At 42.5% G+C, this 26,047-nt stretch overlaps 1 protein-coding gene across 8 annotated transcripts in view; it reads right to left on the bottom strand.

Moving 5' to 3' along the window:
• The window catches only part of znf423 (zinc finger protein 423), a 128,786-nt gene that overhangs the window by 24,731 nt on the left and 78,008 nt on the right, over nucleotides 1-26,047 (bottom strand). The window contains exon 21 of one of the 8 annotated variants that reach the window (XR_008694983.1): nucleotides 9,850-9,926. The exons of the other annotated variants lie outside the window; for them this stretch is intronic. The gene's annotated coding sequence lies outside the window, so the exon portion shown is untranslated. The remainder of the gene's footprint in view (nucleotides 1-9,849; nucleotides 9,927-26,047) is intronic. 8 annotated transcript variants of the gene reach the window in all.

Below are 26,047 nucleotides of genomic sequence, written 5' to 3'. Positions count from 1 at the left end.
GTGAAGTTGATAATTGCCTACAAAATGTAGTATTATTGATTTAGTTGCTGGCAGCCACTCAGAGCTAATACACATGATATTGTTAGTAACATAAGCTAGCACTGCTCCCAACAGTTCAAAATAATGAACTAAACCAAATGTCACATGAAGGCTGTCGGGTTTTTGCGAGCAGCCTCGTCCTCCTTCATACGACGTAACTCGTCTGCGCTGCACTCTGACCCATACAAGTAACCATGAATATCAGACTGTACTAGTACATGGTAGAACTTGCTGTATCATAAATAATCCAGAGCAGGTCCCCCAGCCATCGAATATTGATTCTGTACGTGTATGCGAGGAAAAGCAATGGTGGACAAAGCAGTTTCGCTCCACCCCCCTCTCAGCCTGACCATTGCTGGGGCAGGTTCAGAGAAAACCGGGAAGCATTTAGCTGTAGTCTGTGAGCCTATGGCAATCCGCCACGGAAGTTGAGATTGACGTGTATAGACGTATAGATGACATCATCTATAGCTGCCTTTACAGGCTGATACAGAGGAATAAATGATTATTTCTTTGCATAGAAAATATGGAGTGTCCCTTCATTCTTAAATACTCCACCACTCCCTGACCCAGCTCCTACTGATTACCTTGACCAGGTGTGTTCAGTCAATGACAAGCTGGAAAAGCCAACACCCGATCAAGGTAATCAGCAGAGAGAGCTGGAAAACCAGCAAGGACACCGGCCCTCGAGGACCGGAGCTCGACACCAGCCCTACATGTTTGTGGTCAACCCACATAGAAAATTGGTCAAGTGTTTCTTGAAACCTCAACCAGGCCTGCAAAGGTGTGAGGAAGAAATAAAATGTCCTGGTTCTTACTTAGATGAAAGTATAAGTACACACACATCAAGGTTTGCAATGTCTGTATCCAGGGCTAATCACTAGCCTATCATCTAGTTGTCACGACAATGGACAGAGGGTTAACCCTGACTGTCTTTGCATTTCTCTGAATGACTAAACCACTCTTTAAAAACAACTTCTTTCATTCTATAGGAATGAAGGTATTTAAGTTTGGGACAGTGGTAATCATGGTAACTTCAACAGATATGTGTGTTTATCAAACTTGATCTAATCCAATCCTGCTGTTACTGTGTGTATGTGTGTGTCTACAATACATTTATCCCTTTCAGTGTATGTCTGTGTGTGTGTGTTTCTTTAATCTGCCCTCCCAGGGGGAGTTAGCAGGCTTATCCCCACTGCAGCTCCCAAACATACTGGAAAGCCAATCACCATTCCACAACAACAACCGACACACACACAGACACACTTAAATATACAAAAAACTGGACACAAAAGCCTGAGAGCTTAATTTCTAGTTGCACACCAAACGTATTTTGCTTCTAGACATGTTTGAGTGAAAATACAACCATTTAAACATTTCAAGTCCAAATACCTTACCACACTCTCCACTATAAACCCTTTAGTTTTCATCCATAGTCACACTATCGTGACGGCTGCCCTCTTCTCATTCTGCATGACTATAAAATACAACTCCTAAACCTGACAGAGAAGGGAGAGAGCAGCAGAGCCAATAAGAGCTCACAGCAGGATGCTAATAATGCAGCTCCAGCTGTTCCAGTTAACCTGCAAACTGCCCATCTGGACTGACAGAGAGAGAGTGAACATACAAAAACTGTTGGGGTTGTTTGGCTGGCTTCGATTCTAGATTTTCTCAGCTATTAACAGCTATAACAGCTTTTTTAAATAAAGGTGTACATTTACTGTAGCTTACAAGCCACAAGCAACAAAAAGAGAAGGAACAATGAGGAACGAGGCTGGCCACATCATCAGCTGGACAAGTGGACCTGAATATAGAAACACACACACACACACACACACACACACACACACACACACACACACACACACACACACACACACACACACACACACACACACACACACACACACACACACACACACACGGCAGGAGTGACCTTGGTGCAACCTGTCTGTCCTCACCCCCTACCCAGGCCAGCTACATCCCCTACCGGGCTATCCTGCCAGTCGCTTGCTCTCTCTCTCTCTCTCTCTCACACACACGCACGCACACACCCACTCACACACAGGCGTACCAGGCCATGCCAAACTGAACCATGCTGTGGTCACAGAAGCAATACAAAAAAAACACTCTAAACATTCAAATAGCATGGTACAGAGTAGAAAGGAGGAGAAAAGTGAGTGAAGACTGAAACCAACATTTTTTTATATATTCCAAAAACTCTCACCACACAAAAGGCACACAGTTAGCCAACTCTTACTCTCCCTAAAGCTCAAATGTACTGCCCACCCACACACAAGCACTCAAAGAGCGGAGACATGCTAATGAAGATAGTAAATCACTACTAGGTCATGTGTGGAAAAGCCTGCCAGATACCTGCAACCATAGCTTGAGACCTCCCTCAGCCTCGCACTGTGTGTGTGTGTGTGTGTGTGTGTGTGTGTGTGGGTGGGTGAACAGTGAGATGGACGATGCCTCTTGGCTGTAAACATGTGAGAAAACATAGCACCATTGAGAGGCACAAAAAGGCAAAAATACACTGTCTACTGTATCAACGTTCACCATTGCATGAGCATGTATTGTACAGTGATATGACAAATATTTACAACATTAGAGATGTGCTGTAGACAAAGAGGACAGTGCCAAACCTGTGTCCCATACAACTCACAGCATTAGTGGCAGTACCTACATGTGTATGAGCATGAATGGCTAATCAAGGTAAGACTTTTGTGAAACAACGTCTCCAGCTGTGTGCAGCAGGTAATGACCAAACTTACACAAGCACAATCACTGCTGAATCACCAAGACTGGTGGTCGAGGTGTCCCTCAGACAAAAAATGAAGCTAATTCTGTTTGGTGTACAGCATTTTCCACGTGAGCTACAGGTACTGTATATTGTGTTATTGCAAAAACTGTATATGGCGCATTTTTATTTTAAACTACTACTCTCCGGTTGTTAATGAAGTTTCATAAACAGGGGATTTTCTTCATATTATATTTATACTATATTTGGAAAATACCAGTTTTATGCCTGACGTATTATTTTCCTTTGTTGTATTTATCTACCACACCTTAAAGGCCAGACCAAGCAATGCTCATGCGGAGCAGTTTGAATTTTAAGCTCCCCAACTTAAATAAAAATCCTTCTTATAAAAGGTGAATTATTTTGTTAGATAGTTGTTTGTTTTGAAATAAGTATAGTTAAATTTCAATCCCTTTCAAGGATTATAAGCACCCGTACTAACCCTATGTTCAACAGTCTACCTTGTCTTGTAAAACTAAATAATAAAAAAACATCTTCTCCACAGCACACACACCAGCACAAACATGTCTCATTTCTGTCAGCCTCAAATACAAACAAATAAATAAATGAGCACAAAATTATTAATTATTCTGACACAGTCATCAAATATACATGTTTATGGAGATACGTTCTTTGTGTGGTGTGTAGACTTGTAAAGACAACATGGAGCAGACCAACAGAGCAACTGACACATAAGACAGTAAATGCCACCTGTGAAATATTACTTGTATCGCATCCAATTCTCTAGTTGTACTGCCATCTACAGTATCTGAAAGACACAGATACTTTAAAAGGGTGGAACCCATCTGTAAATATAAAATAACATATAAACCGTTCATGACACTGATGGCAAAGCTCCTGCTGCTGTAAAATGTTCACCAAAGCTGATCGGGGCTACGTGACAGCAGCTTAACACAAAAAATGCAAGTGTTCAGTTAACAGTTCTCTAGTCACAGAGAGTTCACATGCACAGCAGAAACACAACTGGGAGTCACTCATCGACACACATTGAAAAACACCCAGACATGTAACAACACACAGATTTCTTTTCACAGACCCTCAGACTGTCGCACACATTTTGTGTCAGATTAAGTCATTAATTACATTTGACACCATATCACCGTGTGTGTGTGTGTGTGTGTGTGTGTGTGTGTGTGTGTGTGTGTGTGTGTGTGTGTGTGTGTGTGTGTGTGTGTGTGTGTGTGTGCGTATCTACGATACAGTATGTCCCGGGAGGCTTGAGTAGTGAAAGTGAAGTTCAAAGACCCCTGCCAGAATGCTGAATCAATATTAATATGTGCTCTCTTCCATCGCTCATATCACACACAAACAAACAAACACACACACACATCCTTGAACTTCCATGGTAGTGAGGACCTCCATTGACATAATGCCTTCCTTACCCTGACCATCACAACTAAAAGCAGATGTCTAACCTCAGCCCTAAAATCACATCTTAACCCTCAACAGGCCTTCAAAGGCATGAGGACCGACCAAAATGTCCTCACTTTGGTAGGTATGCACATAAAATAGCACATAAGAAATATATTAACAATATGAAGAAATATGTTTTTTGGTTCTCACTTGCATGTGATGCAAGTACAACGCACGCACGCACGCACACACTCGCGCGCACACACACACACGCACGCACACGCACGCACGCACGCACACACACACACAAACACACACACAAACACACACACACACACACAAACACAAACACACACACACAAAAACACAAACACAAACACACACACACACACACACACACACACACACACACACACACACACACACACACACACACACACACTTCCAATAAAGAGATGTTGTGGCTACAAGGTTTGTTTCACTCTGTGGTGCTCTCCTTACTCTCTCTTTCCACACTTCATGCTTGTCTCTCACTGCTGTTCTGCTTGGACAAAGCTGTCCATGTACTGTATAACAAGGTTTATGTTTTTTTATGCTTTTTCAAAATTTAAATGGCAACACATTTGTTAATTCAATATATAATCTGGTCATTCAATTTGAAAATGCATTTTACTAAAAGACGCCCATAAACCAGGACAAAATGTAATGTGGTTGATACAGCTTTTATTTAAACTTTTAATTAATGAAGCTGGGTATTGAATTTTCACTTTTAATATTAAATTGCAAAATGTAAAATTCACTTTTAAAATTTCCATATACAAAAGTGCTTAAATGCTTAAAGCATGTTCATCCTGTCCCATTGTCTGACACAAGAGTATGAAAAATTTGAATTTGAATAGTATTAAAGAGTGGAATGATTATTCTCATTTATACTGTAACTCCACCACAGACCATGATTTAAACCCCTCCTGTGGCATGACTGTGACATACAGTACTGTGGAGGTAAATATATCCTGAGCAATGCAGCGACAACGTGCTGGACAGAGTTCTAATATGTCACTGATTACACTAAGATTATACTCAAAACAATTAGTAAGCGCTAAACAATGAGGTGGCTAATGCTCAGTGGGTGAAAAGGCTAAATTCACTGTTGGTCCTTCTTTTTATTTCGTTCAACAGTGTGTTGGTGTCAACCATTTTGCATGGATAACACTTGTTTGTGGAGTGGAGCGTATGCATTCACTGCAAACACACACATGCAAGTGAAAATATTGGTCTAACAGCTGGAGGCAGAGGCGTTTATCTCCACTGTAGGAATGTTGCTTTTACTAATTGACTCTCCACCGAACCAAGCTTGATCAAGCATTGTCTCATGGCTGACTTCATTGTGTGTGTGTGTGTGCGTGTGTCACATTGTTGCCTGTTCTCTTTGTCCTTTGTCCCTCTCAACACCCATTAACATCAAAATAACATCTGTCAACTTCTGTACAAATACACCTGACAGACACAGCTGATGTCTGGACACATGTGCAAGGCCCCCTCCTCCCCCTCCTCCCCCTCCTCCCCCGCCAACCCACACAACTCGAAAAAACTCTACCCCACATAGTGAAAGCCATGATTTGGTACGTGTGTGCTTCACAGGAACACATCTGGGAAAAGACTGCCCACTCTGCTCCAGATGTGTGTTTTTAAGCACTGCAGGCCACATCACACCTGGACACCACAAAAAAACAAAAACAAATTATCTATACCTCTAATAAACAAACAAATTGGGCAATATAGAAATATTGCAACATTGTATTTGATAGGTGAAAATGGTGCCATGTGTATTGTGTATGTAGGCTACTCCTTAATGAATATTAGAGAGACAATCACTGCTTCTTTGTCTGTCATTAAACAAACTGCTGGGGAAATTAAATTCCTAAATCTAAACACTTTTCCTTTTGCTCCTATTTCTGTATACACCCAAGGATTCAAAGGGAGGGTGCACTGCTTTGTGACCCCAGGAAACAAAGCTCAGGACCTTATTAATAACTTAATTGAACTAATTTCCAATGATTAGACGTCCAATCAGCATGCTGGCTTCCTGAAGGCTCTTGTTAGAAGCTAATTAAGGAACCAATCACAGCAGGAGAGGCAATGGCACAGTATCACAGTAACAGGGCAAAGATTAAACACAATACAACAGTTCTCTGCAACACCTTGATTGGAGTAATGCTCATGAAGCTTTCATTAAATAGAATAGCACATAAGAAATATATTAACAATATGAAGATAATTAGCAGATTTTGACATTCCTGTTTGACGGTACAGGGTGTAGAACTTGTAACTGCCTGATTCAAATATAAAAAGAAGGTGTTGATGGTCTCTATGTATACTGCTTTCCCTGAAAATTCCGCTGATGGGGGATTTTCCTGGCTGAGTAACCCAATTCAAATTACAGGTGTATTTTACCTGATGTTTCTCTATCATTACCCCATCATCACACAATTTTGCCTCTGTCCCGTCTCCCCCTGCCTCCCCACCTCCTCCCCATCTGTGTATTTCAGGGTTAGTGCCCATGTGGTGTGGGTCCTCTCTCCATGCTGGGCCAACTTAATTGTAACAGTGTCTTCGTGGCACTGTGTGTGTGTGTGTGTGTGTGTGTGTGTGTGTGTGTGTGTGTGTGTGTGTGTGTGTGTGTGTGTGTGTGTGTGTGTGTGTGTGTGTGTGTGTGTGTGTGTGTGTGTGTGTGTGTGTAAGGCCTTCCTCAGAAGAGACCTCCTCAGAGTGTTCAAGGATGAACAGCAGGGTGCCGGGCCACCCTCCTCTCCTCTTCCACCTTGTTTTCCATTTTCTATTGTCTCTTCCTCTTCTGCTCTTCCCTCCTTTCCTGTTTTACTTCCATGCCTTTATCCATTTCTAACTACTAACTGTTCCTTCTTGTGTTATTATGACTTCAGGAGAAGCCTCTCTTTTGTGATTCTGTCCCCTTTGCTCAACTCCCTGTTTCCCATATTCCATCTTCTCTATATAAAATAACCCCATAAACACCGTATATTATTCTTCTCACGCTTGTCTGTTTAACCTCTCTTTTTTCCTTACATGTACCCCATCCATCCCCCACTCCTGTACTGTCCATTCTTCCGATGATGCCTATGGAGACTTCCTGTCAGAGCTTCCTGCTCTTCCTTCCTTTCTTTAATCAGCTGTCAAATATCAAACAGTTATCCAGTCTTCTCCTCTACAGCCCTTCTGTGACATACATACCACACATACACACACACACACACACACACACACACACACACACATAGTACTAACATAATCAACTAATCTGCTGTCCGATCGCATCATAGTACTCATTCTTCTAGATAATACTGAGATCATATTTGGACTCTGCAAACTACCAAACATTAGTGTAGCAGACATACTGTACATGCCGCCGACAGCTCTGGGTCTTTCTACATAACACACTGTTCATGATGATGGAGAGCTGGTGTTTTCCACTTAATGACAGCAAAACACTTGGCCACTCCATCTATCTGTCAAACATGCTGTGTGTGTATACTCATGTACACGTATGGTCTATTAATACATTCAATTCAACATTTCCTACCCATGTGGTACAGCTAGGGAGAAGAGGTAGTAGTTAAGGGGGGTTGAGCAGGAAACTGTTAGAAGAAAGTGGATAAATGGAAGAAAAGATAAGAGACATAATGAGAAAGACAAAAGCTTATACAGGGAGATGAACGGGGGGTCCAGAGTGGATAATAGGTTAACGTTTAATCACCTCAGCTTCTGCTGTTGATTCTAGACACACAACACAACCTTGTCTAAATGATTAGTCATTAGACAGTGAACCCACTGGCAGACAGACAGGCAACAATAAATCTAACAAAGCCATCATCAGTGTCTTGCAGGAAGCCTGAGAAAACAAACAACAACACTGACCAAACACTGATTTATAATGTCTGTGATCTTGGACAGTCAACAGCAGGTGAATTCAAAGGCAGCTGCTCCACAGTAAAGCTGCTTTGGAAACCCCATTGACATACATTGTCTGCAGTCTGCAACTTTTTTCCATATCATCTTGCCAGGAGGCTTGGTTGTTAGAAACACTGATTGTGTGCATGTCCATGCATGCCCCATGCTGTATGAGACACATGCTGTCAAACATCCCTGTCCAACTCGGCTGGATTTGATGTTTTTGCTGGTAATACAATGGGCTCTGAGGACTTTTACACTGTAACCTTCCATCTGTTCTCTCATTCTGCAAGAGAATGGCATACCACGCTTCAAGGAAGCATCTACAAGGTCACTAATACGATTTATCACCATATTAAGCACCATTATATAGCTTTTTCCACCTTCATATCAAGTGACCATTTTAGATAGCTAATAGAAAATTTTGCACTGACATCCATGCAAACAATACAATATTGTTAAGTAACATTCACATGTTTTCAGTGTTAGTCAAGTTAAAACATATGAGAGTGACTCATACAGAAAAATATGGGTGACTGTGGGTCCTGAGCCATAATTTAACAACACTGCTTTAGGCTGTTTAACTACACTCACTCTCTTGTCCTGTTTGACAAGACAGGGTTTCCAAGTCAAAGAAGCAGAGGCCTAGTCCCAATGGCCCAGCTGAACCTAACACACATGCACACTGGGTAATGCAGAGGCAAAACACAGGAGCACAGTATCCTGTTGTAAAATATAGGAAACGCAATCAACAGCCCACAATCAAGTGCATGTCAGCACAGAGGAAGTGTCTGCAGCACCTGTAACCTGATCTCTATCCACAGCTGACCCACATGAGGAGAAAATACCGTTACAATCAAAAATACGACACATGAAGGGCACTGTAAGAGTAAGGAAAAAAGACCCAACAAAAACAATGACTGAGCTATGAGGAGGTAGGTCCCTAGAGGCCCACAGAACGGGTCAGTCTATTCAGGACATTCAGTAGTGGGGGGTGCATTCTTCCATCTCTCCATCTCCCTGTGGCATTTGTCTATAACTCCTCTGTAACACACCTTGTATAGCTTCGGGTTCAGGACCAGTAAAGTGAGTAATGTGTGTTCAGAGCGTATGTGTGAAGGGGAGAGTGCTGCAGGCTAAATAAAAAAAACACTGTATGTTCACGTTGTACATTACTGTGTGTTTCTGTTCTCAGTGTGGCTGTGCAAGGTGGGTGTCCATTTTTTTGTGCTGCAGTGCAAACTGCGACTGTACAGTATGCTTAAAGCCATGTATCTTAGCTTATTTCTTTTTTCCCACTGGGTTTTTGCCCTTTTGTGTGTATTCTACGACTGTGTGTTTCTGAGACAGGAGACAGAAAATAGTGTTTAATCCACAGCAGCCCTGGACACACCTGCACAGCATGTTAACACAACCATAACACGTGCACACAAACACACTACACTGTGTGTAGGCTAGGGATCTGCCTCAGCGCCACACATCGTTAATCCGTCCACCACCTCTTCGAGTGGGATCTAAAAATGGAAAGAAGCTAGGAGAAATGGGTAAATGTTGAGGGACGGCACTGTATACAATACTTAGATTGACTGAAAAGTTAAGGACTGAAGGCCACATTATAACGTATCATGTAAATATAAGGTTATGCAACACGACTCTCCAAGGACCACCTCTGCATGCGTTTTCTCCTGATCCCTCTTCCCACTCCCTTTTCCACCTTTGCTCTTTCCTCAAACAAGTTGTTCAGCTGAAAACAAAAAAGAACACAAATCAAAGCATGTGGGGAGAGGTATGGTACTGAGTCGAAGAGGAGAGAGCAAAGGAGGACAGGTGAAGAGGTGGAGACATGATGGGTAAATTGGTTTTACAATTTACAACTAGGGAGGAAAAAGAGAGGAGACGACAGAGACAAGTGAAGCTGCAGAACCAAACTGACAATGAGTAAGAACGGAAGAAAAGGCCCCACTTGGCTTCTATTGCTAAGAACTGACTTTTATAAATAGAAGTAGTTTCGTATAGTATTTTTTTCATTTAGAGTATGAAGATATATCTGTTACTTTTGTGACAAATGATACATGATCAAGTAATATTGTCTTTAAAATGCTGTGAATGAAACTAGACATCTGCTAGCATCTGCTCAGAGCAAAAATTTAAATGTAAAAGTAAAGTATGGGAGGAATAAGTTAACAAGGGAATAGAAAGGGGAGATAGAGGGATAGAGCATGGGAGGGAGGACAGGAAGGGGGTCTGATGAAGGGATGATGTGGGGGGCCAAGATCTAAGCCATAGCACTCCTCCCCACACTCCTACCTAGGAAAAGAGGAATTTGTTCACCCCGGGAGGCATAGGGAGATGAGGATAACAGGAGGACCACGGGGGGGATGAAGGACACACTGGGATAAAGGCGAGCGGATCAAGAGGCGCAAAACCAGATTTATTTCAAAAATCATTCAGTCAAAACAAACCCCACTACGTCCATCCTGGACCAGCATTATCTCCTAATATTCAGACTGTTCTAGAAAAACAATTATTCATGTATATTATATGTATTCATTAATTCGTTATAATTAAATTTCGATTTTTAGGCCGATTTACCTTTGACCTTGTACTGTAAGTGGTCTGTGTTAATGTGTGTGCCCATTTCTTCATTCACGCTTTTGTTGTGTCACGTAAGAAGCTTTAATTAATACTAACTGTAGCATGTCTGCGGTGTGGTGGCGTATTAGGATGCTTTTGCTTGTGTTAAAGCTATGCTATGTCATCACCCTGTAATAAAGGTTCCTGACTTCTCACAACCATTTAAGCCAGTGATGTTGGAGCCAGGGCGGTCCTGCTGCAAGAGGACTCTGAGGGGGTTCGTTAGGATGTTTAGTCCCCATCAACCCCATTAATACTCCACCATAGAAAAGGAGACTCTGTCTCTACTGCTACTGTAGCTCTCCAGCACTTTGAAGTGTATATGGGTTTGAGTTCCTGTCCTACGCTAGTGTGGACTGACCACAATCCACTAACCTTCGTGGCACAAATGTACAACCACAGCCCCCGGTTGATGCGATGGGCCATGCTAGCATGAACTTTAGCCTAGTGATTTGAAAAAAAGGGCTGGAGAACGTGTTGGCTGATGCCCTTTCCAGAGCACAGTGAGTAGTGCTCCTTAGTTCTTATATTCACATTCTATTGTGATTTGTTTGTGGCTTCAAAGGGATTTGCAAACTTAGGGTTGAGGGAGTTCCATGCCCTGGCTCCTTAGGGTGTGACGTGCCCTGGCCCCTTTGCATTTCCCCTTTTGCCCTGTGTCTTAAAAATATTTAAGCTGTGTACATTGGTGAATTATCTAATAGCTGTCTGATGATAAAGACACAGGTATATTACTTTGTCTTTGCAAAATGTAAACCAACCTCTGTGACTCATGGGGATAATAGAAAATATGGAGTGAAAACCAGCTATTACTGACATGACTCCCCTAATTCAGAACTTCCATCACCTTCCACCAACCCCACCTTTTCTCTCCATTTTATATTTCCTATTGTGATTTTTGTTAATTTTGTCCTCTGTTTTTTGCTCAAAATTATACGGCATCCCAATGTAAAGGTTCTACAAATGGCCATGTCGTGTCACATTCTTGCGTTACTGGAATAGCTACTAAAATAACATTGTATCCCTATCCCCTTTCTCTAGAGGAGAAGACTTTTGTAGAAGCCCCTAGCGTATCATTCCATTTCTTTCTGCCTTACATTTCCCCTTTTTCTCTCTGTTGTTCCTTCCCAACTCAAAACTCAATTAGTAAATTAGTTCCAGCTCACTAAGCGATAAACAGCGGCCTGGGAGCACGTAAACACACACTCCGCACTCCATTAGGGCTCCACATGCACCATACAACCCAAAACCTCACAGTGCACAGGTACATACTGCATACACACAGACACACACAGATACAAACTAATTGAAAGCATGGTTATGAAGCTGTAAACCCAGTTACTGTACTGTTTGGTTCACCCTGAACATCTGAATATGAGCAGTAATGAATAATAAACGTTAAAACCCAACATGGGAGGAACCTTTTAAACATTGGACTAAAAACTTTAGCTTTGAGCCCTTAAACCCCTCTGACAGACAAATGAGTGTTTATAAATGTGCGCCTGCACCTGTGCATGCACACACGCAGCACAGAAGTACAACTGAGCTGGGTAAAAGCAAGCTTTCATGGTCTTTAAAAATTAAAACACACACACACACAAGCTCAACTGCTCAGTGGTGTATTTTGACAGTGTGTGATGACCGTGGGTAAAGCACTTAGGCTGCTGTAATTAGCCTGATCGCCGTGGTGACAGAAGATGCTTTCTTTCATCCTGTCACTTCAAAAACCGGCATGACACACTAAGACACGTCGACAGAAGAGATAGACACACATGAATGATATGTCTGTTATGCACTGCCTAGACCCACGGGGACAAATGCATTACACACTACGCACGCACGCACGCACGCACGCACGCACACACACCTAATACAGCATGTGGGGAGTCACAACAGTTACAAGCAGACAAAAAGCTGCTTGATCTTGGTTATGAACCAAATGTTGACTGTAATAGATGTTTCTCTCCCTGTCCTGCTTGGTAATTTACCTGTCTTACTTTCTATTTGGCTCTCTTCGATTTATGTGCACACACTATGCAAATAAATGTAAGATGCCAAAAACTGAAGCTGAGGAACTAATGTACTGTAGGTAGATTTTGTGCTTTGCAGTACACTTCCCAGGAGCACATGTCAAACAGCAATGTTTGAGTGTCTGTGGGTGGCAGTCTTTTCCTATATACTGTTGTGTAGGTGTTTTTCATTGCTCAGTTGTTCTTCCAATCAGAAATCATGTCCACTGAATTTCATGAGCATGAAAGCTAAACCATCATTAGATCACTCTAGTTTACAGAATGTGACAACACCATTTAAGGTGCAAAATGTTTCATTTTAAAACTGCAAAGAAAAACGAAATAGCAGTGACACGGTCACACAAATTATTAGTCTAAGAGTTGCAAGTTGCAGCTAAATGGAACCTTAAAGAATAACAGGGACAAAGAGAGGAGGGCGCAATGGAGCAGAGCCAGAGCTGAACAAAGAACTACAGTAACAGTCCACTTGCCTTACAGCTGCTCTCTGCACACGCGGTCCCAAGGCTCTGGCTCTGCATGTGCAGCGCAAGTACATGTCTAGCTGTATGTGTGTGTGCATGTGTCACCCTGCTACTGGGAGGGTCCCTATCAGTGTCCACCCCTTCAGCAGTAGGACTGCCAACTCATAACCCCCCCAACCTCCATCTCCCCCTGCTGAGCTATGGGGGCACAGGGAGGAAGGGGAGAGAGGGTTAGATGAAAAAAGCAAGGATTGAAGGAGAGACAGACAGATACACCAATACACAAAAATCTGTTGTGTGTGGTGTGTAAAAATTTTGATTGAGTACAGTATGTAAGAAAATGCACTCATTGCGGCAATGATGAATGTACTTCAGCAGATATTTCAACAATTGCTGAAATATGTATTTTAGTCAATATAGGAAAATCAGATGCTCTCTGTGCTTCGATATAGCGACATGTGAATGTTTGTTTCAGCTTCTCTCCACGAAAATGGCATTCATTTATGCAATCAGGACATAATAAAATGGATGGCAAGCACTAAATACATTCTCCATGGCTGTCTCACACTCGGGCCACTTAGAGGACAGTAAATCAGTTTAATTTAGCTAGAGAACCAACTAACCATAATTCCATGCTTTTATTTTGAAGGGGTTTAATGCTAATAGAATATAGAACAACAGTCTTATTGTGCCGAAAAGCTGTTCAGAGTATCGTCATAAATAGGATAAGTATTCTTAACTGCCAGCATGACAATCATTTCTACATGATGAGCACAAATGACACAGTCAAAGATTTGGTTTCATCTGGGTTGATGCCGCAGCAATAAAACCTGGAGTTAGGGGCCCTTTGCAAGCTGTCAAATGAAGCCCATAATTTTATGAACAAACTTCATTATTCAGCATCTAACATTTCACTCACTTAAACACACATAAAGGACCCCCGCTGTTGTAATTAAAGGTGTCCTTGACAATGAGATAGACCACTGTCACACGGTCAGACCTCAGAACATCAGTGGTCCTATTTAAATAACCGCACGCATGCTCCCGTCATACTTCAACGTCAACACACAAAGGGGTGTCAGCTTTTACCACACACATCCATCTACTGTGTTTATACACATGGGGGCTACACAGAAGTCCAATCAGTGATCAACAGTCAAAATTGGCTTCAGCACAATGTTCCACAGATGAAAAGCAATGGAAGCAACGTCTCTGTGTTACAGGCAGTAACATGTAGTTTAAGCTTAGTGCAGCTTACGGGGATTGTCTGTACTCAGTATGCATAGTTTGTGAACATGCGTGTGTCAAATGAGAGTGACAGAGACAGCAAACTAGACAAAAAGAGAGAAAGGTGGTGAGTCGTGTGCATCTGGAACATACATCTGCATGTGAGTGTGAGTGCATGAATATACAGTACAGTTTGGTCCAGATGCTGGGACCTGTATGTGTCTCCAGGCAGGGAATTCAAGGATCCCTGAACTCACCTCTGCTTTCTGCTAACAAGACAAACACACACACACACACACACCACATTGATCAGGGCGAGGATGAGGGTCGCTCTGCGCCCTGTTAGCCAACCGCTAAGGACTGAGCGCCTCAGGGCACACTGCCCCCCGCCTACACTCACACACGCACATGCACGCACGCACACACACACACACACACACACACACACACACACACACACACACACACGCGCGCGCGCGCGCACGCACACACACACACACACACACACACACACACACACACACACACACACACACACACACACACACACACACACACACACACACACACACACACACACACACACACACACACACGCAGATGTCTCCTACGAATTCAGCCCTGGAGTACGGCTTTACTGCTGCTGCACGTACTAAAGAGGCAGAGAAACTGTTTGCTCCTTGACTACAAACAATTGAACTAGTGTACTGTAGCAACAACTGATGATTAACAATGAACATTAACAAAAATTGATCAAAATAAATGAACAACATGTAGCTAGTAGTGAAGAATATACTAAAGGTACATCAGTACCATACTGTAGCATTGGATAGTACAGTGAATAAAAGTACAACAATTTATAGATACAAACGCTTTACAATTTGAATTTACTGTATTTAAACTAGAAAACAATCAACTTGCAATATCCCCTAGTGTGACAATCCATCGTTGTGTGTGTGAACAGATGGAGAAAAATGTGTGATCCAAAGCTGAGGTACTGTGCACACGGGTGCAGCTTTTATCTTTTCTGTAATTAACACTGATCCCATATTTATTTCTTCTTGCAGAGCAGATGTGATTGGTCTACAGGGACCGCACACACACAGACTGACACAGAAGTGGTATCATTAGAAACCATTAGCAGACAACATTAAGTGGCTACCAGCTACAACAACGCCAGGCTGTTAAACTTTATGATGATTACTACAAGAGACTATGAGAAAACTCCAATACAGCATATCATGTGAAGAGAAAAACGGAAGGACAGAAAAGGTGAGTCAAAGTCAACTTCTACCCTAGATAATACACACAGATAGTCATTTATTGGTTAATGCACTACTGCAAAAACCACACCATATTGAAAATGTTTATTTACAAACCAAATAAAACCCACAGCAAACGAGATGTCATACATGCTGAGCAACATAAGAAGGTATCCTAAACAAATATATGGGTGAATTAGAGAGAAACGGAGCAAGCTGCAGACGAGGGGGGGGGGGGGGTTGCCCTTACTCCAGCTAGTCTTTGTCTGCCCTGGGCTAAAAGGAACCAAGGATAGGGAGAAGGGACAGAGAGGAAGGGAAGAGAAATGCCAGCTTCTTCTCTGATGCAGTATACACTGTGTGTGTGTGTGTGTGTGTGTGTGTGTGTGTGTGTGTGTGTGTGTGTGTGTGTGTGTGTGTGTGTGTGTGTGTGTGTGTGTGTGTGTGTGTGTGTGTGCGCATCATATTTGTGCCTGTTTGTGTGTATGAATAATTCAGGTCCATGGAGAGGCCAGCCTGCTGCGGTAATGAGGAGGACATGCATTGATACCAAATATTGCTGGTGGGAAGCTATTGATCCAACAGCCATTTGTCAGGAAGTCAGTGCTGTCTAGAGGCATTACAGTTACTGATGGACAGGTGGCTAGTGATGAAGTTGCTTTATCTGGTGTTATTTGAGGTCTACATATAGGTCTGATCATATTTTAGATACATTTATATGGTGCAGCACTAGGTAAAACTGTTTTTATTACTAATTCATTATTACTAACTAATTTCATAATGTATAAATGCAGACCTGAAAAAATAACAATGACACATTTTCCACAAGTTATCACTTTGCTGCAGATGGTTGAACAGGTTAGTGCTAGAGTAAGCATACAAATTTACCTCCATACGGTGCCACGTTCACGTTCTCCTGAGCTTCAGACATGTCTTCTCCTTGGGATTTAATTTTGCTCTTAGAGAACTTGCTTCAATATTACCTAGTATGTGGAAGTCAAGCCCAGACTTGGGCTCTACTGTACTTCCCCAAAAATCTCAATCGTTTCTCCACCACTAAAACTTTCTATAGCTGTAGTTTGAAATCAAGCCTTCACTCAAAGTGCACCAGGCACACTGGAGACTGCCACCATAGCAAGACATTCAAAATTTTTGCTTCAATCTTTAACTGAACCTTTTGACTTTTATTTTACTGACTCAGTTATTGTTATTAGAATTAGACGTCTGGAGCCAGTCCTCTAGATGTGTTTATGGATGTAGAGTATATGAAGTATGTAGAAAGACATGCGTCTTTACTGTAGCTCACTTCAGTTGGAGAACACTACCTCACTAGTCCCTGCTATGTTTTTTTTATATCTTTTGACCACTCCTGCATTCACCCTTGCCCATGTTGCAAAACCTTTCCTCATCCCACACATGCAAGCACGTACACACACAAGCTCCCTTTCTTTCCTGGTCACAGTGTCAGATATTCCAGGTTAGAGAGAGCACTGGGGAAATTACACTTCTACCAAGGCCTCTAGCACTCTGCATGTGTGTGGGTCTGTGTGAGTCCAGGAAATCTCATGGGTAAACCAGGTACCGTAGGGGGAGTGGACAAACAGTGAAGACAGAGGCACTGGCTAGGGGACGGAGGGGGAGGCTGAGAGAGAAATAGGATGATGGAGTAGAGAGGACAGGGGAACTGAAGCCAACTAGACCAGGTCATTCAACCAGTCCCACAGCTTCTCATTATTTGAGTAGGAAGTTCACATCGCTCTGCTCAAGATTTTCTCCACTCAGATGTATGTGTGCGTGCGTAGACCGATCTGTGCGTGCGTAAACCGATCGGTGCGTGCCTTACCAGAGGAAGACCTGAGAAATTTCAGATAGAAACTCAGAACTCAGTTTCAGATAGATCAGTTACGCTAGGAGAACTTTGACCACGCTAACAAATCTGGTACTTTTAGCCACTCTGCATAAATTCGGCATTGGGAAGTCATTTATAGATTGGATCCAATTATTATACAGCCCAGCAAACGCCGCAGTCAGAACAAACAACCAAATCTCACCAAGGTTTAATCTGCATAGAGGGACAAGACAGGGCTGCCCACTTTCCCCATTACTATTTGCAATATTTATTGAACCTCTAGCTGCAGCAATAAGACAGCATGAAGGAATTACTGGAATATCGACCAAATCAGTAAATCATAAAATAAGTTTATATGCTGACGATGTGTTACTGTTTCTCCTGGAGCCAGAGACGTCTCTTCCTACAACTATCAGCCTCATTGATGAATTCTCAGGACTTTCAGAATACTCTATTAACTGGACAAAATCTATAGTGCTACCACTTAACTTTGAGGTGAATAACATCTCTTCTACCACACTCCACTCAGGGTACATTGAATACTTGAGCATTGAATTGTTGTCTAGGCTATCCGACGTTATTGATCTAAACTACAATCCATTATTAAAACAAATAGAAGCCAGCCTCAAAAGTGCCCATTTCACTTATGGGAAGAATTGCCACCATAAAAATAATGGTCCTGCCAAAAATTAATTACATATTCTCAATGATTCCAACTCAGCCAGCCCAGCTGTGGTTTAGGACATTAGACTCATACATCTCACAGTTTTTGTGGAAAGCCAAGCTACCACTGTTGTGAGTCAGATTCCATGCCACCAGAGGGCACTCTGGCTTACTTTGTATTAATGCCCTCTTGGATGATTCTTTGCCTTTTCATTTCCTGTGATGTCACGTCCTATTAGTTTGATTAGTGTCGCCTGTTTAATGCGTATTTAAGTTTCTTCTTTTAGTTCAGTCTTTGTCGGTTCATTATTGTTGTTACATGGATGTCGATGTTAGCAGTCACTTCTGCCTTGTGGTTTAGTCCTGTCTCCAGTCAAGGTCCGCCTAGTCTTTGTGTTGTCCTTGTGTTTGTTGCAAGTTTTAGTTTGGAGTGATTACTTTCAGTTGGCTATTACTTCTTGGTTCTATGATTCATGTTTGTGTTTCGTTGTTCCATTAAAGTCATAATAGTGTTACAATGTACGTGTGTGGGTCGTTGCGTTAGGGTCCTCCCTTCAGTCCAGTTTGTAGGCCACTGTAGCCTGTTTTCCCGCTCATAGTAAGTGTGTTTTAGAGTACAGTTTGTCCCGTGCGTGTACCAGAATGAACCAAACATTTAGACCCAGCCGACCCATTTTTTTGTTTTGCCTGGTTAGTGTGGTGGAGCGCTGCTGTATGTGTAAGTTTGTGTTAGCACCGTAGCTTCTCTTGTTTGTGAGCCTGCGTGTGTATGTTAACTAGAGTGTTTGTCTTGTGTCGTGCTTGTGCGACTTGTCTCTCTGTGTGGTCAGTAGAGGTTCGGCACCATGGATCCAGCAAGATTGAATCTGTCCCTGCACTTCCTGGTTTGCTACGGGGTCATATTAAGAGCAGCCACTGAAGCTCCTAATCTGTAGGCCAGGTTAATTGCAGTCACGCTGCTGGATGGCATTTTGTGGGAAGAACCCTCGTTGTTTGATTACCATGGTGTGGCAGAGCTGTGGGTCAAGGTGGGTGCAATGCGTGAGGATCTTGAATGCGCGCTACTTTGCGCCCCTCTCCCAGCTTCGGAGGTTCATTTTGTAACAGGTCCTCTCACTTCCATGAACAGTCGCTCATCTCCAGCTAGGTTAGGAGCGAAGATGGGCACCCACTCCGAAACCAACCCTAGTTCAGGCGCGCACAACGAACTTCACTGCATCTATTGCACAGCCCCCCCAGGCGGCAGACGCGGCACTCGACGAGACAGCAATGGAGGGTTGTTGTTCTCGCTCCTCCAGACCAGCACTAGCCCGCTGGTCAGCGGCTGGCAACCGTTTCAGCGGGAAACCCTCTCACCCAGCGCTCTCAGGAGGGAGCACTGGACGTAGAGTCGCAGCGGGAGGACACCGCTGTTCAGACTCCTACGCCTGCACCAAGACACTTTAAGGAGGAAGTGTCTGCGTGTGAAGATTGGCAGTTAACCACTGCTGTGCCAACACCACGGTCCCGGCATTTGGAGGAGACGCTGGGCGTGGGAATACAGCGGGGCGGTCCCGCTGCTCAACTGCTCCACGAGCAGCCTCAGGGCTCATGGGGGCTATGCCACCAAACTGGTTGGCTTGCCTCCATAACCATCCACTGTTACGCTAGCTCTGCCTCTACCGGCGAGGCACCCACTGTGAAACTGGAGGTCTTGTTTATGGGAGACTTTGAGACTTTATCCCTGGACTCCCTCAGTTTGTTTTGGACTCGTCTGCATTTTGGGGTATGCTGTTGGAGTTACGTTAGTCAGGTTGTGTTTAGATCTTGTTATGTGGTGTTATCGGTTTTGTCTTGTTTTGTGTTTCGATTTTGTTTGACCCCCCTCCTCGTTTCCATCTGCCCACCTGGGCTTGAAGAGGCGTGGTCTTGGCCGTCTAGGGGGCCGGCCTTGGGGGTGGGGCTCAGTTGTGAGTCAACATTTGTGCCACCAGAGGGCACTCTGACTCACTTTGTATTAATGCCCTCTTGACTGATTATTTGCCTTTTGTCATGTCTTGTTATTAGTTTTATACACTGAGCTCCTCTGTTTCCTTCTACCTCTTCTGTCCAATAACCTCCCATCATTGTTCTATGTTCAACTGACCTTGACTCTTTCTCTCCAGTAGTTGTGCTTCTCCCCAGCTCTCTCTCTCTCTCTCTCTCCCCAAAAACCCAGTCCAACAGACAACATAGTTGCTACCAGAGCATTAGCATAAGAGCATCTCTGACAGCCTGGTGGGATTTTCTTAAAATAATGGATCTTCGCTAACTCTTTGCCAAAACACACCTCTCTGGAACAATCCAGACATCATACAACACAAAAAGGCAATACACTTTCCAACTTGGCATATTAAAGGGATAACACATCTGAAGCATGTTTTCACAAGAGACAACTTTACCTCTTTCGAAGAATTAGTGTCCCACTATGAAATCACTAGTGCCAATTTCTTAGAATACCAACAACTAAAGTCAATACTTAATGCAGAAACTAAGATAGTCTTATCCAGATGCAACCACCAGCAATAGAGTCATTTATTGATATATCAGGGAAAAGGACAGTATCAAAAATCTATATCTTAATTTCCAATGCAATGCAGATCAGACAGTGAGCCTTCCGATCTCTAAATGGGAAGCTGATCTCGACATCATCACTAATCACACGTCCTGGAATAATATATGTTCTAATTTATTCAGAATGACAAAAAAAATGAGATCTAAGTGGGCTTGACCTAGAGACAAACAAGTGACATTGTTTGTAGGTGAACAATGTTAAGCTACAGCTTTACTAACCTTGTAGTAGGACACTCAACACCTGAGCTGATAAACAGGCTTTCTAAAACTAACTGTAAGTATTACTGATACTTATCACTACCAATATCAATAATGTGCGAGCACTGAGCGGGCACTGAGCGAGTACACTTACAAATATGGAAATTGTGCTGTTGTATGTCATGGCCATTATTAGGTAGTATGAGATATGTATAACAATGCATATGTGTATGTATATGATATATGTATATGTTTGGAAGAGTATGTGCACATACCTTAACACTATTAATGGTATTAGTATTAATCTCAAAGGTAAACCACAGTAAAGCAGTTGTTTAGTTATGAATGTGTCATCTTATGGTACATCCCTACTGATTGTTTGCTTAACTGACTTGCTTGGTTTCAGCAGCTGGTTGGTTAACTGTACTCGTCGATGCCTTGACAATGTTTTGTCGGCTATATGCAATCTAAACAGTCTTTTACAAGATGTAATCTGACACAGTTTGATCGTTGCTTGTTTTCTAGTTATAGAAGTAGCTAAAAGACAATGAGGACTCAATAAGTCTGCTGTTAATTGCTATGATCATTTGTCAACAAAATATAAAATGTTGAACCTCTGTGTCCTGCCTTTTGAGTCTTGGCTAACTGTTGAATGTTTTCAAACAGTGTGAATTTAGCATTATTTCAACAGATATGACATGCGTAAAGACGCTTTTTCTGAACAGTAGCAGCCACATCAACCTGTCACCACAATCACCACTGTGATTTGGTGTCACATTCAGCGGTTCCGCGTAACGTACAAAACCCTGTAACGTACATTTGTGTTCTAAAGAAGTGTTCAGTTTGTGTATGCTTTTAATTACTTTCCAGTGCTTTAACCTTATAATAAATGAAAAAGAGAAAAGATTTAGGGATCACGTTGAAATTGTACCTATATATAGTATGTAAATAAATATAATGTTTACGGAGAACGATTCTCTTTTGAACAATTATTCTGCGTTAATTGTAATCGAATAAACCTCCAATTTTATGAAGTGTATTATAGTAATTTGTGACCAAGCAAAAGGTGTGGGGGTAAAAGTCGAGGCAGCTGCTCGGGAAAGGCTGCAATGAACAAGCTCATGTGGCTTTTTGCCTCAGTGACACACACAGAGTTAAAGCTTGTCACCTGATTGGTCTTTAGGACCAGTCCATGTGACCGATGCAGGTGCTTTATTCCATGCTTCCTGTGGCACTAAAAGCACAGATTGAAAATAGATTGGTGGGAGGCGTTTCCAGACCCTTTTCACAAAGCTCAATTGCTTTCAGCTCTGTGGTAAGTCTGACACAAAGTGGCACTGGGAATCAAACCTACAGTACCACTGTGAGCAGCCACAGCGGGCACTGCGCGAGTACACTTACAAACACACCCACACACTGATCACCAATCACACACACACTCACACACTCACACACAGTTACAGTACACACAATTACTGCCAATCACATGGTACTCACTCTTTAACTTTCTTTTTCTCTATTTCTGTCTGTCTCTCTCTCTCTCTTACACATGCACAAACACACACACACACACCGCACGCACGCACATGCACGCGCGCACGCACACACGTCAACTGCACTCTGAACTCAGCTTCTCCTTCACCTGTTCAGGCCAGTAATTACAATGTGACATCAGACAGACTAAAAACAGCCCAGCAATTACTATGACAAAGAGACAAAGAGTGATACTGAATACTGTATATTCATAGTATAATGATGAGTCTTGTTGTTTCAGGTCACTGGTAAACTCAATTTTTTCATTAATGCACCACTGTAATATCCAGATATGGAAAACATCAGTTACGAGGCCCAGTATCAGTGTGGAGGATCACTCCATTGTGACACAAAGTGGTACTCTCTGCTACCTGCTATATTAGACCAGACACAACAGAGGAATGGTGGGAAAAGAAACTAGATTACATGTGAGACAGGCAGGATTCAAACTCAAAATTCGGAGCATACCGGAGCAGGGCAGTTGCATGTAGGACACACCCGACTCCTCAACTATAAAGAAAAAACATCTGGATAGCATCCAAAAGCACCATGCATCAACACACAGGCACATACTCACACATGCACACACACTCTCCACACACTCTAATGAAGCCCCGGTAGTGACGAAGAGCAGCAGGGAGCGGCGCGGATCGCCGAAGACGAGTGTGTGTCTGAGCTTTCGTCGCTGGCTGTGTGTGCGCGAGTGCAAGCATGTTCGTCTCCGGCGGGATAATTATGGTGCTCCTCTGCAGCTGAGCGTGCCAGATGTACTGGGAGACGGAGAAGGAAGTGGTGGTGGGGGGGGCGAAGAGGAGGAGGAGGAGGCACAGTGCAGAGCAAAGAGGGAGCCCAGCACCAGGAGCAATGCAGTGGGGAGCATACAGAGTGTTATGTGAATACATTAGTTTGAATGTGTTGTCTATCTGCGCAGTGATGTGTGTGTGCATTTGTGGGAGAAGAGAATGCTTCAGTATTTCCAGTAGATCCACATTCTTACAACCATCGCATGCGTGTGTGCCCATTTATTTGGCACAGCTAATTTTGAATCCTGCCATCCACCATTAGCAGGTTGGCTCTCTCACAAATGAGGGTCTCACATGCAGGATAGACAGAGGAATGAGGTGGGACAGAAAGCATGGAATGAAGAAGTGGAGGTAGGTTGCTGAGGAAATTAGATTGGCTGAGTTCAACAGTAGATAGGAGGAGGAGTAAATGAGCAAAGAAAAAAAGTTCCTAAACTAAATACACCATTACATGACAATACAATATTAGCATAATGATTGCAATTATCATTGCACGGGGGTGGGTGGAGGAAGCTCATGTGGCGTTCAAAACACCAGATTAGAAGATTAGAATGCCTTTAAACAGAACCTATGCCCACCTGTGCCAACATCCTACAGTAGACTTTTATTTATTTGTTTTGTGATAGCTTCCATTGATTTTCTGGGGTTGAACAACAAACGAGTTATTAGTTCTCTACTGGCAAAACAATCAAAACAGACATTTTGGTAGTTAGAAAGGTTTTAAAAACACTTCCAGAGGAATATTGAAACATTTGATCTGCAGGTTTTTTATTGTTTACATATACAGCAGAGCATGTACGGACATAAAATGAGATTACTGCCTTGATTAAATGCATCACTACTAGAGACTGAAAATAATGTCTGGGAGAAAGATCACAGTCTTGCATATCTTCAGTGAATATATACAAGATAAAAGCAGAAACAGAGAAGAGAGAAGGAAAAACAACTGCTACAAAGCAGAGCAGAAAGTAAGAGATTCTCTGTGCGGCTGGTTTTGTCACCTTGCTCACCCAAGGGGTCAAAGCAAAGTACCATGGGAAATTACTGAAACCAGAAGGCATTGATTTATCCAGAATGATGTGAGCAGTCCTGTGTGTGTGTGTGTGTGTGTGTGTGTGTGTGTGTGTGTGTGTGTGTGTGTGTGTGTGTGTGTGTGTGTGTGTGTGTGTGTGTGTGTGTGCGTGCGTGTGTGTGTGTGTGTGTGTGTGCGTGCGTGTGTGTACTTAAGAGCCAAAAAGCACATTTTCCTACCAAAGTGAGGGCATTTTGGCCGGTCCTCACTTTTGCCTGTTCGAGGGTTAAGATGTGATTTTTGGGCTGAGGTTATAATTGAGTTTTGGTTCAGATTAGAGTTGCTTACTTTATTTTGACATAAAAAGGATACATTAATATTTCTACATAAAAAAAACAGTTTTGCCTGCTTGCTTTCAAATCAACCAAAAGCCTTTATTGTCATAAATAAAGGTTTCCCTGTACAATTAAATTCTTACATTTCTTGTCCACAATGAATACCAGAATAAATTAAATAATAAGAAATAGTTTGTATTATATTTTGGTATTTTATTTTTTTTATAACTATTATATTTTAGTTGACAGTAATACTTATAATAATATTAATAATGAACACAGCGAGGAACAAACTACTGCAATAATGGCTCTAAGGAACAGTTAAGAAATGCACTGTATCAAATGTTTTCTGGATTGCACAAGTTTGACTGTGTCATTTTAAACTTAAACGAATACTACACCCACACTTAGAGCTGCCTCACATGACAATTTGATGTGAACAGCAGAAACGTAATCCAGTGCTCCCTCATATTTCTGTTCAATACTGGCAACTTTCTGGTTAAAACTTTTTTATTGACCTTAAGGCTTCCACCAGCTCCTATTTCACAGCCAAACTAATCTAAATGAGCATCCATTAACATCAATGAGCTACTGTTAAAAGACAACTTGTTTAAGGTGGTAATCATGAATTTGACTATTTCTAAATTCTAAATATACACAATATATCACATTTAAATTGCAATATGAATTATGTTATTCATTGTTACATTTCTGTAACATAAATTGTAACTCAAAACAATTTATGAAAACTTGACAGTTCACTTTATAATGAAAAACCTTTAAAGAAGACCAACCCATAAAAAAAGAAGGAGAAGGTGTTGGACCAGCAGCTGCAATAGTTTACAGTGACAATTACTGCAGTTGAAAGTTTTGAATAAGAAACTATTGTGCTGATTCTCTCAATACCTTTAAACATCACGCACATCACACTAATAGTATCATTATGAAGGCTCAGGTCCTTTAACGTCTGCAGCTCCATGCTGAGGATGTGGGTCCAATGTTTTAGGCTGTGGTCTGTGGGGCAGCAGCATGAATGGAGCAGACAGTAACAGACTGGACAAAGTGATCAGGAGCGCTGGTTCTGTTCTGGGGTGGAGCTGGACCCCCTACATGCTGTAGCTGAGAGGAGGATGCTGGTCCAACTCCTCTCCATAGACGACACCTCCACCCCCACACAGTGTGTGGCTGGACAGAGGAGCACCTTCAGCCACAGCTGATCAGTATTAGGTGCTGCACAGAACGCCACCAGAGAACCTCCCTCTAAGG

Source organism: Betta splendens, chromosome 6, assembly GCF_900634795.4.
Source record: "Betta splendens chromosome 6, fBetSpl5.4, whole genome shotgun sequence".
Lineage (NCBI taxonomy): Eukaryota > Metazoa > Chordata > Actinopteri > Anabantiformes > Osphronemidae > Betta > Betta splendens.
The sequence above is the reverse complement of the archived record's forward strand: the minus strand, read 5'-3'. Positions and strand labels throughout refer to the sequence as shown.